The sequence below is a fragment of the Panulirus ornatus genome, chromosome 4 (assembly GCF_036320965.1).
Source record: "Panulirus ornatus isolate Po-2019 chromosome 4, ASM3632096v1, whole genome shotgun sequence".
NCBI lineage: Eukaryota > Metazoa > Arthropoda > Malacostraca > Decapoda > Palinuridae > Panulirus > Panulirus ornatus.
In genome coordinates, this window is record NC_092227.1 from 53389104 (window position 1) to 53409378 (window position 20275).

The window sequence follows — 20275 nt, forward strand, 5'->3', positions numbered from 1 at the left end:
CCACTCCATCTTCCTACACTCGTCAAAGAAGACGACTTGGATGAGCTGCAGGATCAGTGGTTGGATTTATTGTATATCAAAGAATCCTGGTGAAACATGGGGGATTCGACAGCAACTTTATGGTCTGAACTACGGACAAATTAAAAATGGCAACATTTAGTCCAAACTCTGTCTTCTTTCACTCTTTATGTGAAGACTTTTGGCTCTACCTTACTCCTCTACATGCGTTGAGATGGTGTTTTCCCTGCACGACATGATCAAGACTAAGAAGACAAATAGACTCCATGTGTCCATTGGGCCAATAGCCTCCTAGAAAAACAAACTTTTGCGGTACAGGAGGCACTCCGTCCTCAGTGGCAGCCCTGGACATGACTTATGAAGGAAGTTAAGGATGGACAGTTCCCACAAGTGGACATGACAAGGAGGGACGTGGCAAACCCTGCACCCAGGCATACCGTGGATCCCAATGATGACGAGGAAGCATTAACTCAAGTTTTCCTGCAATAGTATCTGAAGGCAAGATGTGTACCTTTCTAATGATATAGCTGTCATTTATATGAAATTAGAGTATCTTGGTATTCGTGGCCCATCTTGGGTATTGTCATTTTTTGTAGTGGTAGCAGTGCTTGAGGTAGCTGTCTTTTCTGTCTGCTTCACCTGTATCCTCACGTGATACTTGAGAGCACGTAACTCGTATGAATCGTTTTTCGTAACTCATATGCTTCCTGTGCTGATCGCTAACCTTACCTTTTGGGGAAATCACATCATTTGTAATGATAATTCAATACTCTTTCCTCTCTCTCTCTCTCTCTCTCTCTCTCTCTCTCTCTCTCTCTCTCTCTCTCTCTCTCTCTCTCTCTCTCTCTCTCTCTCGTAGGGGCAGTCATTAAGCACCAAACATAAATGGTGCTAAGCGCATTAGAACTCGAATTAGAAACTTGTTCCCAAGAGCAGGGATAATAAAGGATAAAATACCGCAATGCTAACCATCATAACTTGTTAATTAAATCCTAGTTTCTTGTGTTGTACTTTGTAACAATAGCCCTGGAAACTTTAAGGTATGTAACCCCAAGTTATGCCATTTAGTGATCTAAATGCCTTACGCATGAGCAATTCAAGTATATACATTTGTTGTAATATTCATTACTGGGGTCAAATGACTATATTACTCGAGCTTACAATAATCTTAGTGTTAATCAATTACTGAGAATTGAAATTGAAATGATTTGATGAAGTTATCTGTATAGTCGTATAACTTCGTTAAGCTTGGGCTGCTGTTTAGATGCAGCAATTGTTTCCCCTGCAAACAACTGTTCTTTGTCTACAGCGGACTTATCCGCCTTAGTATAGAGTAATGGTTGCCTATCTTGGGTGTCTCTTCTTTTAACCTCTCTCCCGGCCAGAGAGGAACACAAAAACTCTTGTATTATCGACTCTCCTGCTATCTCTTCTCTTGTAGCAACCCTTCCCCTTCCGCCATCATGTTGCTACCCTCTCCATGGTCTACATCCGTCATTATGGCCACTGCTCTCTTCAGCTGCCTCCATGTGTCTCGGCCACTACAAACTGGGTCCTCAGTACGTGACAAGCTCTGATTCTCACAGTTTGTGTGTGAGGGCCAGGCACACGAGGGTTGATAGGAAGGCAGGGATGACGCCTCCCATCCTCACACAGCGAGGATGTGGCATTATCGTCCAACGTTTTGATCGCCTGTGTTTATAACCCCTCCATCTCCGAGTCAGGTCCACAGCCAGTAGAAGATCCCACAATCAAGCCTTTCCTTTTTCTTGCAACTGGTTTCACCTTTCGTCCGTAGTCATGATAGATGCATGTTTTTCCTAGACCTTCTCGGCCACTGTATAAGAAAAATGTCCTAACTTCCGTGAATTATATACTAAACGTTTTATATAAATAAATCAGTTTATAAGAATTTCAAACTTGTATAACTTTTCAAGTAGGACGGCGGAAAAAATAGAAAACGGATTATGAAAATTTTAAGATGAGGATATTCTTCACAAACCAGGTCCCATATTCCCTCTCTTTTCAAAGGTTGTCGGAATACTTTAAAAAGAAATCACTAAAAAAGAAAATTCAAGGAGACCGTGTCGACCTTCCACTAAAACAGACTCTCGTATGTAAAAAAAAAAAAAGTATCCAAATCAGGCCAACATATGCTAATATGCTACATTTCAACATAGAACATGTGATAGAAAAGACGTAACATCACAAATATACCTAAACAATGTATGTTTTTACTACAGAAATGGGATTATCAGCAGGTGTGAAAGATATGATAACATATGAAAATGAATGCATGGGTTAGAATACATCGTAAAAAAAATTTAAAAATGCGTCACCAACATTTATACCACAAAAATAGAAATATCTTGCATCAAGAAATGTATGGAAGTGGTGAGTAATTTTCGTTTTGCTTATATTTTGGTACTTACTTACTACTTACAAATCCTTGAAATTCTTTCATGAATTCTGGAAGATATGGATAGAGTCTATATTAGAATGCATTCATTTCTTGTTTAGAAGAAGCTAATCCATTACACACACACACACACACACACACACACACACACACACACACACACACACACATTCCAAGCCTCGATGGAGACAGACGTGTGTTTGAGGCGCTCCCGAGCCGCCAGAGATCAATGTCAACCTGAACTCTCCCTACCCCATCCCAGCTGAACGTTTGGACTACTCTTCACTGAACCTCCGCATTTAAACAAGATTTTCAAATTCTACTAACTCTTAAAGCGAGAGATTTATTAGATAACTTTTATCTGTGAACTAGTAAAGTGACTCGATGACACTGGTTATAGGGTCAGGGATGCGGTTGCCTAAGGTTAACACCAGCACTCAACTCTATCGTCTGAAATTGGGTAGTTATTATCCCGACACCACCGTTAGTAGGAAGGTGAAATTGCTACATAATTTCTGCCAGAGGTGTGCCTAGGTAAAATTATGGAGAAGCAACTGAAACATTGACTTTCAAGAGAAGGCGACGCAATCTGGATAAAACTAACCTTAGACCATTTTGAAGTTCCAAGGAAGTGATATAATCTGCCTATCTAATTATCAAATGTCACCCCCTCCCCCTGCCCAACAACCTGGGGAAGCTATCCATCACCAGTAGGTCAGCTCACAGCCAGGCCAAAGCAATAACAGGAGCCTCACAGATTACTCCTGAAATATGTACCATGAGTGACTACATTCTCTTCTAACACCTTCGTACATCAAAGCGTGGGGCAGGTGTGGCACTCTTTTGTCTGAGATACGTTCAGCTTTGAATACAACTAACGTGCCTGAGGGTCTGGAGATGATATGGATGAGAGTAACACCAACAAACCACCTGCAGCGAACTGTCTCCGTCATTTACTGTGAGGTCTACCACCCACCGAAGCCCTCACACTAGGGAGGCACTGTCACAAACCCCTCACCTACGTCTCCAACACACACTCAACCCATTTTTCAAAGTTGCAGTGTGTGGGGATTTGGATGAGATACACATCACCAATTTCCAAGATCAACTAAACCTGTCTCATAGTCAGAATACTCTTGACCCGATTCTTGCTGATATGGATGACCACTACCTATCATCCAAGCCTCTTCTCCTTCCTCCTCGGATGCAGCTCTCACTTATCACTGCTGCGGTTCTCCGTCCTCATCATCATCCGACACAAGCGGACCAACACCAAAACTTATCGACCACTTATTGATTCAGCGAAGAAAGTTTCGGTCGGTGGTCATCTCACTCTTGGTGGACTGATGGGACTAGTGAAGATCATATTAAGATCATGTAGGACAAGTATCATGGAACCTGCAGCCAGGCCTACCAGCACTTCTTTCCTTAGAAGATGACAAAATACATCCGGCAGAAGATCCATGGATCACCCACCACATCAAGCGACTCATGTAGCAGAGAAATCGTGTGTTCAACAGTCACAACAACGACCTCTGCGAGCAGCTTCGCAATGTAGTGAAGCGTGAAATGCAAACGTCGAAGAAGGCTTGTTACTCAAGTGAGGTTCAGCATCTGTTGGAGGCCAACATCAGTCCGCGGTATGACAGAATAAAAGAATCAACTGGCTGTGACAAACTATAGCTCTAGCCCTTCCCTTGTGTAGATCAACTTAACAATAACCATTTTGCCAATGATTACCACAGTATGACATCAGTTCCCTCCTATTATAAATATAAACACCATTTCCCCAATACACATTATCGGAATATCAGGTAGCTAATCATCTACAGCGCCTTAAAACCAAATGCTCATACACACCCATAGATCTTTAAGTGAAACTGCACAAGAAATTTTCCCATAAATTAGTTATACCGCTAACTCCAATAATTAATGCTTCATTCAAACAGTCAAAGTAAGCCACAGCTTGGAAGACTGAGTAATGTCGCTCCACTACCCAAATCCACTAACCCAGTCTCCCTTAAGGAACTTGGGCCCTATTGCCATCACTCTAATCCCCAGCCTAATTTACATGAAAGTTTTGTGTTTGGCTGGATCTATGCGAACATTGCTGACTTAGCAGCCATCACCAGCTTGGAATCCTGTTTTCCTCCACCACTCGCATCATAACTTTGAGAAGCGCAAGTCCTTCGTAGACATCATCAGGGCTCTCGACTTTGTAAACCATAACATCATAAAGAAATTGATTGACCTTGGACGACGGGGAAGTGTCGTCTCGTGGCTGGCGGACTTCCTGACTGGGCGACACTATGCAGTTCTACTTTCGGGGAGCAACATTGACCTTACTACCCCTAACATGCGTTGTACCACAGGGCACCAAGATGGGGCCACTCTGCTTCTTCATCCTTATCAATTAATCCCTGAGGGACACAAGTTCACCACTGGAAGTATGTAGACAACGCCACCTTCGGCATCACTATCAACCAGTGCCCGTTTGCACGTCATCAACGATTTTCAGGAATGGAATACGGCCAACGACGTCACCATCAGTCACACTAAGACTGTGATGATGCACATCAACCTGGGTGCAGACAACATCCTGCCTCCTGCCATCACACTAGGCCCTGACGTCCTCCGGGTAGTCAGACAGTTCAAACTTCTTGGCGTCACTGTGGATGACGGTCTAAGATATCCTCATACCGTCTGCATCTTTTCTGCCGACTGATGACTCTAGGTGTCCTGCCATTTGAGTTCAGGAATGTCTATACTATTTTCATTCTACATAAGCTCATTTACGCCTCCCCGGCCTCATCCTCCGTACAAACAGCTACGCAGAGGGACCAAAAGGAAAGAGTACAGAAAAGAACATGTAGAATCATCCTAGGCCCATCTTACACTCCCTACAAAGAAGCCCTCATTCTTTAGAACTTGTCCAACCTCTCTGACTAACTTCGGCAGCCCACACGGCAGTTTGGTAATAAACTGTTGGCACCTCCATCACAGAGACACCCCAGCCCACAGATGCCCCACCCCCACGACCCGCCGTTCGTTACAAGAATCGACTTGTACCAGTGACTCTCACAATGGTCGGTACAGGACTGCTCACTTCTGTACCTACCATTATGAACGTCATAAACAATCCATGAACAAGTGCACAGCGAAATAAGTCAAGAGCTCTGTTTTCTCTTAGGCTATGTAGTATGTCAGCTAGTGTTCTACTGTCACTATTCATCATTTAATGTTCAGTTAAGTGTATAATGCATAAACCATAGTGTTTACAAACATTCCTTTATGCCACTCCGACTCAGTAGATCTACTTTAATCACGTACTTATCCAAAACCTGGAAATATCGAGTCCCATCTTAAGCTCTTGTAATATCTGTAATGACTCGACTGTATATTCTTACCCGAATGGCTACCTAGATTCAATAATCCGTTATCTGTTCATATATTTATTTATTCATTTAGACGCACATTCTCGTGTTTGTGCGTAATCACCTTTTTGTACTTTATGGGGAGGGAGTTTTATACTCGTGGAGCTATTCTGTTTTGTGGAGATATACGTGTCAAAAGTGGAGGGGACAAGTAGAATGGGAAGACTAGATTGGAGATGGAAGGATGACGTGGAAAAAATGTTGAGTGATCGGGGCCTGAGCATACGGGAGGGGGACAGTCGTGCAGGAGATAGAGTGAATTGGAACGATAAAGTGAATTGAAACGACGAGGTATGTAGAGGTGGACGAGCTGCCAATGGACTGAACCAGGGCAAACGAAGCGGCCAGGGTAAACCAATGAAAGGTCTGTGGGGCCTGGAGGTGGATAGGGGGTTATGGTGTCCGTGCATTGCCAATATAGCTAGAGAATGGATGTGAGAGAATGTGGCCTTTTACGTCTGTTCCTAGTGTTATACCTCGCTATCGCGGGGAAAGGCAGCGAGTACAAGATTAGAAATGTAATATATGTATATTTGATTTTTTCCATACTTTGTCGCAGTTTGTTGCGTTTGCAAGGCAGTGCCAGGGACAGACGAGGTAAAGGTGTATTCGCTCACATCCATTCTCTCGCTCTATTGTGAAATGGACCGAAATCACAGCATCCTATCCACAACCAGGCCCCACAAACCTTTCCATGGTTTCCCCCAGCTGCTTCACATGGCCTGGTTCAGTCCATTCACAACACTTTCACTTTTACATGACACATTGTTTCAATTCACTATATTCCGTGCACGCCTTATACCCTCCTGCATGTTCAGACACCTACCACCCAAAATCTTTTCTACTTCATCATTCCATCTCCAATTTGATATCCCCTTCTCCTTGTCCCCTCCACTTATGTCATATATATATATATCTTCTTTGTCAACCACTCCCCACTCATCCAATCCATATGTCCAAACCATTTCAGCACACTCTCTTCAGTTCTCTCAACAACATACTTATGATTCCCACACCACTCTCTTACCCTTTATCATCTACCCCATCAAACCACATCACACCACATATTGGCTTTAAAGATTCAATTTGCAATAGATCCAAGCTCCACTGCACATTATAGCCCATGCCTTGCGTCCACACAACACTGTTATGAATACTATACATTTAAACATAACCATTTTCGTCCTCCCAGACAACATCTCTTTCCACACATTTTTCAATGTTCCTATAACCTTCGTCCCCTCATCCACCCTATGACTCACTTCCTCTTTTATGGTTCCATGCCGCCATGTCCACTCCCGGATATCTAAAACCCTTTTCTCCCACCCCCCCATTTTTTTTCAGTGCTATTCAAACCGTAACTGACCTGTCCCTTTCCCTGCTAAAACTAAAAACCTTGCTGTTATTTGCATTTCCTCTCAACTTCTTCCTTTCACCCACTCCCCAAGACTCAGTCACCAACTTCTTCAGTTTCTCAATCGAATCTACAAACAGTACTGTGTTGTCAGCAAACAACAACTAACTCACTTCCTATACCTCTCTTATTCCCTACAGACTGCACACTCGCCCCTCTGTCTAAGACCCCTGCATTGCTCCCTAACCACCCCATTCATGAGAAATTAACAGTCGTGGTGGTTTCACACACCCCTGCCGCAGACCAGCCTTCTCTTGGAACAACACACACACACACACACACACACACACACACATACACACACACGCATGCACACACACACACACACACATATATTTTTCTTTCTTTTTTCTTTCATACTATTCGCCATTTCCCGCGTTAGCGAGGTAGCGTTAAGAACAGAGGACTGGGCCTTAGAGGGAATATCCTTACCTGGCCCCCTTCTCTGTCCCTTCTTTTGGAAAAAAAAAAAAAAAAAAAACGAGAGGGGAGGATTTCCAGCCACCCGCTCCCTTCCCTTTTAGTCGCCTTTTACGACACGCAGGGAATACGTGGGAAGTATTCTTTCTCCCCTATCACCAGGGATAACATATATATATATATATATATATATATATATATATATATATATATATATATATATATATATATATATATATATATATATATATATATATATATATATATATATATATATATATTCTTCTGTTTTGAAATGGTTTGGGCACATGGAGAGAATGAGTGAGGAAAGATTGACCAAGAGGATATATGTGTCGGAGGTGGAGGGAACGAGGAGAAGAGGGAGACCAAATTGGAGGTGGAAAGATGGAGTGAAGAAGATTTTGTGTGATCGGGGCCTGAACATGCAGGAGGGTGAAAGGAGGGCAAGGAATAGAGTGAATTGGAGCGATGTGGTATACCGGGGTTGACGTGCTGTCAGTGGATTGAATCAGGGCATGTGAAGCGTCTGGGGTAAACCATGGAAAGCTGTGTAGGTATGTATATTTGCGTGTGTGGACGTATGTATATACATGTGTATGGGGGTGGGTTGGGCCATTTCTTTTGTCTGTTTCCTTGCGCTACCTCGCAAACGCGGGAGACAGCGACAAAAAAAAAAAAATATATATATTATTATTCTTTGTCGCTGTCTCTCTCGTTAGCGAGGTAGCGCAAGGAAACAGACGAAAGAATGGCCCAACCCACCCACATGCACAAGTATATACATACTTGACCACACACGCACATATACATACCTATACATTTTAAAGTATATATATATATATATATATATATATATATATATATATATATATATATTTTTTTTTTTTTTTTTTTTTTTTTTTTTCTGTCTCCCGCGTCTGCGAGGTAGCGCAAGGAAACAGACGAAAGAAATGGCCCAACCCACCCCCATACACATGCCTTGATTCAATCCACTGACAGCACGTCAACCCCGGTATACCACATCGCTCCAATTCACTCTATTCTTTGCCCTCCTTTCACCCTCCTGCATGTTCAGGCCCCGATCACACAAAATCTTTTTCACTCCATCTTTCCACCTCCAATTTGGTCTCCCTCTTCTCCTCGTTCCCTCCACCTCCGACACATATATCCTCTTGGTCAATCTTTCCTCACTCATTCTCTCCATGTGCCCAAACCATTTCAAAACACCCTCTTCTGCTCTCTCAACCACGCTCTTTTTATTTCCACACATCTCTCTTACCCTTACGTTACTTACTCGATCAAACCACCTCACACCACACATTGTCCTCAAACATCTCATTTCCAGCACATCCATCCTCCTGCGCACAACTCTACCCATAGCCCACGCCTCGCAACCATACAACATTGTTGGAACCACTATTCCTTCAAACATACCCATTTTTGCTTTCCGAGATAATGTTCTCGACTTCCACACATTCTTCAAGGCTCCCAGAATTTTCGCCCCCTCCCCCACCCTATGATCCACTTCCGCTTCCATGGTTCCATCCGCTGCCAGATCCACTCCCAGATATCTAAAACACTTCACTTCCTCCAGTTTTTCTCCATTCAAACTCACCTCCCAATTGAATTGACCCTCAACCCTACTGTACCTAATAACCTTGCTTTTATTCACATTTACTCTTAACTTTCTTCTTTCACACACTTTACCAAACTCAGTCACCAGCTTCTGCAGTTTTTCACATATATACACATGTACATAATTCATACTGTCTGCCCTTATTCATTCCCGTCGCCACCCCGCTACACATGAAATAACAACCCCCCCACCCATTGACGCGAGGTAGCGCTAGGAAAAGACAACAAAGGCCACATTCGTTCACACGCAGTCTCTAGCTGTCGTGTATAATGCACCGAAACCACAGCTCCCTTTCCACATCCAGGCCCACAAAACTTTCCATGGTTTACCCCAGACGCTTCACATACTCTGGTTCAATCCATTGACAGCACGTCGACCCAGGTATACCACATCGTTCCAATTCACTCTATTCCTTGCACGCCTTTCACCCTCCTGCATGTTCAGGCCCCGATCACTCAAAATCTTTTTCACTACAGCATTCCACCTCCAATTTGGTCTCCCACCTCTCCTCGTTCCCTTCACCTCTGACACACATTCTCTTGGTCAACCTTTCCTCACTCATTCTCTACATGTGACCAAATAATTTCAAAACACCCTCTTCTGCTCTCTCAGCCACACCCTTTATATCACCACACATCTCTCTTACCTTTCATTAATTACTCGATCAAACCACGTCACACCACATATTGTCCTCAAATATCTCATTTCCAACACATCCACCCTCCTCCTCACAACTCTATCTATAGCCCAGGCCTCGCAACCATATAACATTGTTGGAACCACTTTTCCTTCAAAAATACCCACCTTTGCTTTTCGAAATAATGTTCTTGCCTTTCACACATCTTTCAACGCTCTCAGAGCTTTCGCTCCCTCCCCCACCCTGTGACTCACTTTCGCTTCCATGGTTCCATCCAATGCCAAATCCTCTCCCAGATATCTAAAACACTTCACTTCCTCAAGTTTTTCTCTATTCAAACTTACCTCCCAATTAACTTGTTCCTCAACCCTACTGTACCTAATAACCTTGCTCTTTTTCACATTTACTCTCAGCTTTCTTCTTTCACACACTTTACCAAATTCAGTCACCAGCTTTTGCAGTTTCTCACCAGAATCATCAACCAGCGCTGTATCATCAGCGAACAATAACTGACTCACTTCCCAAGCTCTTTCATCCACAACAGACTGCATACTTGCCCCTCTCTCTAAAACTCTTGCATTCACCTCCTTAACAATCCCATCCATAAACAAATTAAACAACCATGGAGACATCGCGCACCCCTGCCACAAACCGACATTCACTGAGAACCAATCACTTTCCTCTCTTCCCACTTGCACACATGCCTTACATCCTCGATAAGAACTTTTCACTGCTTCTAACAACTTGCCTCCCACACCATATATTCTTAATACCTTCCACAGAGCATCTCTGTGAACTCTATCGCATGCCTTCTCCAGATCCATAAATGCTACATTCAAATCCATTTGTTTTTCTAAGTATTTCTCACATACACTCTTCATAGCAAACACCTGATCCACACATCCTCTACCACTTCTGAAACCACACTGCTCTTCCCCAATCTGATGCTCTGTACATGCCTTCACCCTCTCAAATCAATTTCCCAGGAATACTCAACAAGCTTATACCTCTGTAATTTGAGCACTCACCTTTATCCCCTTTGCCTTTGTACAATGGCACTATGCTTGCACTCCGCCAATCCTCAGGCACCTCATCATGAGTCATACATACATTAAATATCCTTACCAACCAGTCAACAACACAGTCACCCCCTTTTTTGATAAATTCCACCGCAATACCATCCAAACCCGCTGCCTTGCCGGCTTTCATCTTCCGCAAAGCTCTTACTACCTCTTCTCTGTTTACCAAATTATTCTCCCTAACCCTCTCACGTCGCACACCACCTCGACCAAAACACTCTATATCTGCCACTCTATCATCTAACACATTCAACAAACCTTTCAAAACACTCACTCCATCTCCATCTCACATCACCACTACTTGTTATCACCTCCCCATTAGCCCCTTTCACCGATATTCCCATTTGTTTCCTTGTTTTACGCACCTTATATACCTCCTTCCAAAACATCTTTTTATTCTCGCTAAAATTTAATGATAGTCTCTCATCCCAATTTTCAAGGTGTAACATTTTCATTAGAGTCAGTGTATGTGATACTATCAACCTGATACACACTCTTACTTCATGTGTACAATATTTTGTGCTAATCAGTTATTTCATTACTTGTTCGATACGTTCTTAAGAGGGTGATCATCTTCAGAGCAAAGCGTCTTAGTTCATGCTGTAGTTCAGGAAACTGGCCGAGTTTTGTGATTACCTTCTACTTGTGTACTGCCAGTCTTGCACCTGCTTCATGCTTATGCATCCTTCCTACTTTTATATAGGATTCATATGGAATGCCGTTACCTTCTTGTGAAAAAGTATGTAATTTGGAATTAGATTTTTGAGGAAAATTGCCAAACAAGAATGAATCAAGGCAGTGATCAGGGGAAGTATATGGACGATAACTTGACTGGTGTGTGGAACGTGTTGTCTTAATTTCTGGCTTCAGTTTTCGGGGCTTACGTGAGAGACCGTATAATGTGATCAGCTGATTCATTAAATCCTGTCCTCCCGCCCCACACAAACACACACACACACACACATACACACACACACACACACACACACACACACACACACACACACACACACACACACACACACACACACAAGCACCCAGCTGTGCTTCCTTACATAGCTGCCGCATCTTACAAAGCTCAGCCACACCACGTCAGCTCAGGGCGACTCACTAAATTACACTACAGTTTGAGCCCTTCTATGTCTCGTTTGCATAGGTTACGAGGCTGTGACTCAGAGATGCTGCGTCTCCCCCGCCATGTTACTAATGCAAATACCGCGCCACGATGGCCCCTATGTATGTATGTATTCCTCTCGAATGTATATGTACGTCTTCTTAGGTATACATCATATTTGTGGGTTCTGTATAATCATGATGAACTTGTGTATCCTTTTACAGAGCCAATTACGTGTTTGTTTTCGTTGCATTACAAGATATATCTATAGATTTATTCATATTAAAAGCAATGAAATCTGTAACATATTTCCCCTTAGGAAATAATTACAATCCCTCATTAATTTGATCATTTCTTTTCTAATAGGATTCAAGAAACAAGTGTTGAAGATAAGACAAAGAATGACGAGGACAACAGCAGCGGCGTCGTCTTGCAAAAGTATGTTGATCTATATTTTATATCTATAAACAGAACTGTGTGAGATTCGATACTTATGTCTGTCTGTCTGTCTATAATCTTCGACAATACTGTGTTTGTTTGCCTCGGTGTGTGCACGTCATTTGTTTACCTGTGTAATTGTACGTGTCAGTACGTGCATCTCTAGAGGTAACACCGCGAGCAGATAGTCACCTACGGTAGGGCTGCATCAACCTCACTGGACGAGATGGGTAAATCTCGTCGAAGACCCACTCCAAAAGAGTCCATCATTTCCCTGTATTTACTGTACGGTAGCCATGAAGCTGCATGCATACGTCCAGTGAAAAGATTTTTGGGGTATGCTAACTTAAGGTTGATTATCATTCATCTGTGTGTGCGTGCATTTTACGTAGGAACTGTGCATGTACGTATGTGCAGTTACGTGTAATGAAATTTTCTCATACATCTTGATAAATCTTAGTATGGAGTCAGCATTCATTTATGGTGTCAGCATTCATTTATGGTGTCAGCATTCATTTATGGTGTCAGCATTCATTTATGGAGGCAGCAGTCACAGTTATGTCATTCAGCTTATTGCATTCGTTTGCTGGTCTTGTACTGTAAAAGTACTTCTTTCCGTTTTATCATCTTTATAACGTCTCGTTCCTCTACCTTTGCATCTTGTGAAGAGCTGTTGACTGTATGTATGTGTGTGTGTGTGTGTGTGTGTGTGTGTATGTGATGCTTCTCTATATATATACGAAGCCCAACAGACAGATTCAGTAGAGGCACAGAGTTCCAGAAAGCTATTGACTGTGGCGCAGAAGAGTTATGTAGTGACAGATGCATGAAGGGGGGCGTTAACCCGGACGTTGGTCTCAGTTCAAGATATGTATATATATATGTTCTTTTTGGGAGGGAAATATTTCGCAAAGCCTTCGGTGACGCAGGAAAATATCAGTTTAGTACGTAAGAATTTCGTTTCAATTCGTAATTTTATCACATAAGTGACATCTGGCTTTAGACTTTTACATGTCAGCTTTTTTTTGAACTGTGCTTTGACAAGTGACTATCGTTAGGTCTTTAGTGAATTCCCTTTCAGGTACAGTCGAAGATATGATGGTATTTTTCCCTTTTCGTCTCTCCATCGACCGATTTACTCGAAATCAATGATAACTTTTTTTTTTTCAATCCAGTCGAGACATTGAGGCATTTAGTGATGCCTGTCGTGGGACGATCATTGTTAAGGACTATTAGATAATCAAACATTAATTCCCTTTCGGGAATGATAGGATATTCCCAGGGATTGTTCGATGCATGTTTCAGAAGTTGGAGCTTGGTCTGGAGGCTTCCCAGGGTCCTTGAGGGAGCTAATTGGCAAGTGTACCAGCGGCTCTATATCTTAGTGTTGCCACTGACTAGTTGTCTGTCTTGAGATACTGTTGTGAGGGCTTGGAAAGAGGATTGTTCTTGGCTTTACCTTAATATTGATATACTGGACAGATGAAGAACATCTTCGCTGAGTTTTCTTTTTTTCTTATTTAATTCTTACCTTCAAGAAATATACAGTTCATCTTGTACATCATTCTTAGATCATTTCTTGATAGTTATCTTTTTCATTTCTCTATTTTACGCTTAACATTATTCACATTCTTGTGTTATTTGCTCCATATTCTACCACTGATTCTAAAGAGTTTATCATTTCTTCATGCAGACTGAAAAAACTCCGCTACCGTCCTCCTCTTTAGTGCATAATAACAACCTTTATTTAAAAGAGCCAAGGGTACGAAAAATTCGGCCGGGTGTTGGAGGGAGGAGTAATGAACACCGGGTAAAATAAAACTGTAACATCTTTACGGGTGTATATAATCTTCAGGAAGGTTGATTTCACCAAATATAAAGACGACGTCAGTGTCTTGTCAAGTGTTAACGCAGCGTTGGTGAATGTTATTACGTTATGGAAAATCACTTGCTACAAGGATGGCTGATTGGCTAGCTAATTGCTGAACCGAATAACAGACCGACTAATTGGTTAGATGAATGACTGATGCTGGGTAAGTAGTTGGCTCACTGAATGGTTAAATGGCTGGTTGGCTACAGTAGTGGAGTTGCTGATTGACTCAAATAGGCCGGTTGTATAACCTGGTCTTTGGCGAATTGATTTTGTGGTTGACTGATGGATTAGCTGGCTGACTGATTAGCTGGTTGAATAACTAATGGCTCGATTAATGACTAAAGGACTGCCCTAGTGAGTGAATGGCTAGTTATATGTATGAACTGTTTTCCACGGTAGCAATGACTTTTTAGATGGCGGAAATGCTTACTTGATGGCGTATACGCTAGCTGGTTAACTGCTTGGCTAAATGCATAGTTGAACTGTTGCCATCCAACTCTTTGTCTGCTTAAGTAACTGAATGATTAGCGGAGTACAGCGTATCTTTATTTGCTTAATGACTGATAGCCAAACTGACCTGAGTTGGTGACTGGCAGACTGCATACTTGCCCCTCTTTCCAAAGCTCTTGCATTCACCTCCCTAACAACCCCATCCATAAACAAATTAAACAACCATGGAGACATCACACACCCCTGCCGCAAACCTACATTCACTGAGAACCAATCACTTTCCTCTCTTCCTACACGTACACATGCCTTACATCCTCGATAAAAACTTTTCACTGCTTCTAACAACTTGCCTCCTACACCATATATTCTTAATACCTTGCACAGAGCATCTCTATCAACTCTATCATATGCCTTCTCCAGATCCATAAATGCTACATACAAATCCATTTGCTTTTCTAAGTATTTCTCACATACATTCTTCAGAGCAAACACCTGATCCACACATCCTCTACCACTTCTGAAACCACACTGCTCTTCCCCAATCTGATGCTCTGTACATGCCTTCACCCTCACAATCAATACCCTCCCTTATAATTTACCAGGAATACTCAACAAACTTATACCTCTGTAATTTGAGCACTCACTCTTATCCCCTTTGCCTTTGTACAATGGCACTATGCAAGCATTCCTCCAATCCTCAGGCACCTCACCATGAATCATACATACATTAAATAACCTGACCAACCAGTCAACAATACAGTCACCCCCTTTTTCAATAACTTCTACTGCAATACCATCCAAACCCGCTGCCTTGCCGGCTTTCATCTTCCGCAAAGCTTTTACTACCTCTTCTCTGTTTACCACATCATTTTCCCTAACCCTCTCACTTTGCACATCACCTCGACCAAAACACCCTATATCTGCCACTCTATCATCAAACACATTCAACAAACCTTCAAAATACTCACTTCATCTCCTTCTCACATCACCACTACTTGTTATCACCTCCCCATTAGCCCCCTTCACTGAAGTTCCCATTTGCTCTCTTGTCTTACGCACTTTATTTACCTCCTTCCAAAACATCTTTTTATTCTCCCTAAAATTCAATGATACTCTCTCACCCCAACTCTCATTTGCCCTCTTTTGCACCTCTTGCACCTTTCTCTTGACCTCCCGTCTCTTTCTTTTATACATCTCCAACTAATTTGCATTTTCTCCCTGCAAAAAATCTTCCAAATGCCTCTCTCTTCTCTTTTACTAATAATCTTACTTCATCCCACGACTCACTATCCTTTCTAATCAACCCACCTCCCACGCTTCTCATGCCACAAGCATCTTTTGCGCAAGCCATCACTGCTTCCCTAAATACATCCTATTCCTCCCCCACTCCCATTACCTCCTTTGTTCTCATCTTTTTCCATTCTGCACCCAGTCTCTCCTGGTACTTCCTCACACAAGTCTCCTTCCCAAGCTCACTTACTCTCACCACTCTCTTCACCCCAACATTCTCTCTTCTTTTCTGAAAACCCCTACAGATCTTCACCTTCGCCTCCTCAAGATAATGCTCAGACATCCCTCCAGTTGCACCTCTCAGCACATTAACATCCAAAAGTCTCTCTTTCGCTCGCCTATCAATTAACACGTAATCCAATAACGCTCTCTGGCCATCTCTCCTACTTACATACGTATACTTATGTATATCTAGCTTTTTAAACCAGGTATTCCCAATCACCAGTCCTTTTTCAGCACATAAATCTACAAGCTCTCACCATTTCTATTTACAACACTGAACACCCTATGTATACCAATTATTCCCTCAACTGCCACATTAGTCACCTTTGCATTCAAGTCACCCATCACTATAACCCGGTCTTGTGCATCAAAACCACTTACACACTCATTCAGCTGCTCCCAAAACACTTGCCTCTCATGATCTTTCTTCTCATGCCCAGGTGCATATGCACCAATAATCACCCACCTCTCTCCATCAGCTTTCAGTTTTACCCATATCAATCTAGAGTTTACTTTCTTACTCTCTATCACATACTACCACAACTCCTGTTTCAGGAGTAGTGCTACTCCTTCCCTTGCTCTTGTCCTCTCACTAACCCCTGACTTTACTCCCAAGACATTCCCAAACCACTCTTCCCCTTTACCCTTGAGCTTCGTTTCACTCAGAGCCAAAACATCCAGGTTCCTTTCCTCAAACATACTACCTAGCTATCGTTTTTTCTCATCTTGGTTATATCCACACACATTTAGACACCCCAATCTGAGCCTTCGAGGAGGATGAGCACTCCCCGCGTGACTCCTTCTTCTGGTATATATATATATATATATATATATATATATATATATATATATATATATATATATATATATATATATATATATATATATATATATAATATATATATATATATATATATATATATATATATATATATATGTATATATATATATATACATATATATATATATATATATATATATATATATATATATATATATATATATATATATATATATATATATATATATATATATACCAGCCTGAGCCAGGAACACATTCATCAGTCAGCCTCACTAGAAGGATGAACACGGGCGGACTGTTCTCATTCATGGTCGGCGAAATTGATCACTTCACTGTGGAGGCTCGAGCGTGTGTGCGTACGTTTTACCATTGGAATTAAGATATGGCACTTACACAGGGTAAAAACGAAAAAAGGTATCAGTGCACAATGGGTCTGATGTCTTCCGTAATGATTCTCCCAGCTCCTGGTGCTGTGGGAGGGTTAGTATGCCTGGCTGTTTTTGGTCTGTTAGGTTTGAACCACACACACACAGCAAACGTTGCGAAGCCCGAGATAAGGTTCACAGTTTCATCACTCGACTCGTGAAACACGCCCGCCACACTGTGGCATTTCAGCTAACACAGTCATTGTCGGCCACCAATGTCATGGTCATGCCACTCACAATAGAAACCTCACAGGCAACACGCGGAGCTATTGTCGCCCTCCATAATGAGGGCTAAAGCGTTTGTGATCCCGGCAGCTTGGCATTCACCGAAACACTGCAGCACAGTGGATTCGGCGACATTACGAAACAGGTGCTACAGACATGTATCGGGTCGATATATACACATGGCATTCGATACCTTCAGGACTTAAATATATGGTTACCAGAGGAATATGATGGTGAAATATTTTGTTTAGGATTCTTTATGAACATAGACTATATGCTGGGTGTATGAATAGCAGGTCAGACAACAATTCTCAGTATTTGTTAGGCTATGTATCATAATGCTTCATACATATTGTGCACCGATACGTTTTACCGAAATATATATATATATATATATATATATATATATATATATATATATATATATATATATATATATATATATATATATATATATATATACATATATATATATATATTTATATATATATATATATATATATATATATATATATATATATATATATATATATATATATATATATATATATATATTTATATATATATATATATATATATATATATATATATATATATATATATATATATATATATATATATATATATATATATATATATATATATATATATATATATTACATTGATATACTTTGTCGCTGTCTCCCGCGTTAGCGAGGTAGCGCAAGGAAACAGACGAAAGAATGGCCCAACCCACTCGCATACACATGTATATACATACGCGTCCACACACTCACATATACATAACTATACATTTCAATGTATACATATACATATACATACATACAGAAATATACATATATGCACATGTACATAATTCATACTTGCTGCCTTTATTCATTCCCGTCGCCACCCCGCCACACATGAAATGGCAACCCCCTCCCCCACACGCGCGCGAGGTACCGCTAGGAAACGACAACAAAGGCCACATTCGTTCACACTCCTTCCAGGCCCCACAAAACTTTCCATGGTTTACACCAGACGCTTCACATGCCCTGGTTCAATCCACTGGCAGCACGTCGACCCCGATATACCACATCGTTCCAATTCACACTATTCTTTGCTCTCCTTTCACCCTCCTGCATGTTCAGGCCCAGATCGCTGAAAATCTTTTTCATCCCATCCTTCCACCTCCAGTTTGGTCTCCCACTCCTCCTCGTTCCCTCCACCTCTGACACATATATCCTCTTGGTCAATCCTTCCTTACTCATTCTCTCCATGTGACCAAACCATTTCAATATCCCCTCTTCTGCTGTCTTAACCACACTCTTCCTATTACCACACATCTCTCTTACCCTTTCATTACTTTCTCAATCAAACCACCTCATACCACGTATTGTCCTCCAACATCTCATTTCCAACACATCCGCCCTCCTCCGCACAACCCTCTCTATAGCCCACGCTTCGCAACCATATAACATTATTGGAACCACTATTCCTTTGATTTCCGAGATAATGTTCTCGCCTTCCACACATGTTTCTCTGTGACTCACTTCCGCTTCCATGGTTCCATCCGCTGCCAAATCCACTCCCAGATATCTAAAACACTTCGCTTCCTCCAGTCTTTCTAAATTCATACTTACCTCCCAATTGAATTGTCCCTCAACACTACTGTACCTAATAAACTTGCTCTTATTTACATTTACTCTCGGCTTTCCTCTTTCATACACTTTACCAAACTCAGTCGCCAGCTTCTGCAGTTTCTCACCCGAATCAGCCACCAGCGCTGTATTATCACCGAACAACAACTCACTCACTTCCCAAACCCTCTCATCCACAACAGACTGCATACTTGCTCCTCTCTCCAAAACTCTTGCATTCACCTCCCTAACAACCCCATCCATAAACAAATTAAACAACCATGGAGACATCATGCACCCCTGCCGCAAACCGACATTCACTGAGAACCAGTCACTTTCCTCTCTTCCTACTCGTACCCATGCCTTACATGTATCCTCGATAAAAATTTTCACTGCTTCCAGCAACTTGCCTCCCACAACATACACCCGTATTACCTTCCATAGAGCATCTCTATCAACTCTATCATATGCCTTCTCCAGATCCATAAAGGCTACATGCAAAATCATTTGTTTTTCTAAGTATTTCTTACATACATTCTTCAAAGCAAACACCTGATCCACACATCCTCTACCACTTCTGAAACCATACTGCTCTTCCCCAATCTGATGTTCTGTACATGCCTTTACACTCTCAATCATTACCTTCCCATATAATTTCCCAGGAATACTCAACAAACTTATACCTCTGCAATTTGAACACTCACTTTTATCCCCTTTGCCTTTGTACAATAGCACTATG

At 41.8% G+C, this 20275-nt stretch overlaps 1 long non-coding RNA gene across 1 annotated transcript in view; it reads left to right on the forward strand.

Annotated features, from left to right (window-relative positions):
- The window catches only part of LOC139764521 (uncharacterized), a 137457-nt gene extending 124824 nt beyond the window's left edge, over positions 1 to 12633 (forward strand). The window contains exon 3 of the long non-coding RNA XR_011716397.1: positions 12559 to 12633. This is a non-coding gene — a long non-coding RNA (uncharacterized lncRNA). The remainder of the gene's footprint in view (positions 1 to 12558) is intronic.
- Positions 12634 to 20275: the final 7642 nt, after the last annotated feature.